The sequence below is a fragment of the Oncorhynchus masou genome, chromosome 32, assembly GCF_036934945.1.
Source record: "Oncorhynchus masou masou isolate Uvic2021 chromosome 32, UVic_Omas_1.1, whole genome shotgun sequence".
NCBI classification, from domain to species: Eukaryota; Metazoa; Chordata; class Actinopteri; order Salmoniformes; family Salmonidae; genus Oncorhynchus; species Oncorhynchus masou.
Window position 1 is genome coordinate 72834753 of NC_088243.1, and position 1304 is coordinate 72836056.

Genomic DNA, 1304 nt, shown 5'->3' on the forward strand with positions numbered 1-1304 from the left:
ATAACATTTGGTGAAATCTCTGCTGCAGCGAGTTGGGGTTCGTGACATACCTTTGAGGTTTTATTGCTTCAGGATTATTTTCCTGCCGTAGCAAACTGTCTCAAATTAAGATACTATATCTGGATCCTAAAGATTTGGTTCTGTTTTGTCTTGAAGTGGAGAAGAATTTATCACATCAAAGGATCTGAATTAAAAGTTCTGATAAACTGTCAGTTATTAGCATACTGTTGATAATACAAAAGTATTGTACTATTCAAATGACTCTTCAATCTACCCGCCGTGGCTGGTGGTTTTTGCAGATTGTGTTCTTGTCTTAAGTCTGCCCATCCATGTTCAATGTATCATGGTTTTTAAACAGGATAATTTCATCAATTTGACTTTTTCTACAATGTCGACGTAGGCATACGAGAACGGCCTGTGTATGGTAATTGTGAAGGAGTTGTGCGGTAGTATTGCTCAGTTTCTTTAACACTGATTGCTGCCTGCCAGCATGGAAGTTCTGGAATCACATTTCTATTCCTCAAAGATGGGATGTCATCCAGAACTTATTTGAGGTTCGTAATTCACACAAACGTTTGAGCTGTATATGTTCATTCACCTAGATTTGTCAATTTATCTTAAGTGAAATCAAAGTTTAGCCATTAGCCGTTATTGTAAATAAGAATTTGTTCTTAACTGACTTGCCTAGTTAAATAAAAGGACTGGGATTTAATCCAACCGCGCTGTGTCAACACTGCACATTTTATAGGCAATGTTGGTAAACACTGCACATGTCTGCTCAATCCACATTTTTATTGTATTTTCTTCCACCTCATCATGTGGAAATATAATTTAAAAATACAGGGAAATTACGTTTTTGACTGCGCTTCCCTTAAAAAAAGTCCACTCTAATCTGAAGTGTTGAAGGCAACACAATTTATCTGACACAGCAGTGATCTTTAGGGAACAGTTTGTTCATAACACCTTTTGAAATGTATACATTGGCTTTAAAAGCATTGATACTCTAGAAACCACTTCAAATAACAGCTGACAAGTAACAAGTCTGACAATAAGACTACACAGAACTCTCCTCTGAAAATCCAGGTTTAGGTTATTCTAGGTGGGTTTATAGTGCCATCTATTGGGACAATTGCACAGGGTGAACTCTCTCACGGATCTGCAATGCTGTGAAACCATCAACCAAGAACTCGAAAGGGAGGACTGTTTTACACGTCTTCAGAATGAGGTAATACGGTACAGAAAGTTAGCAATATGAACATGTTAATCTGTCACGGTGTGATTATAATTAAATACAAACATTCAAA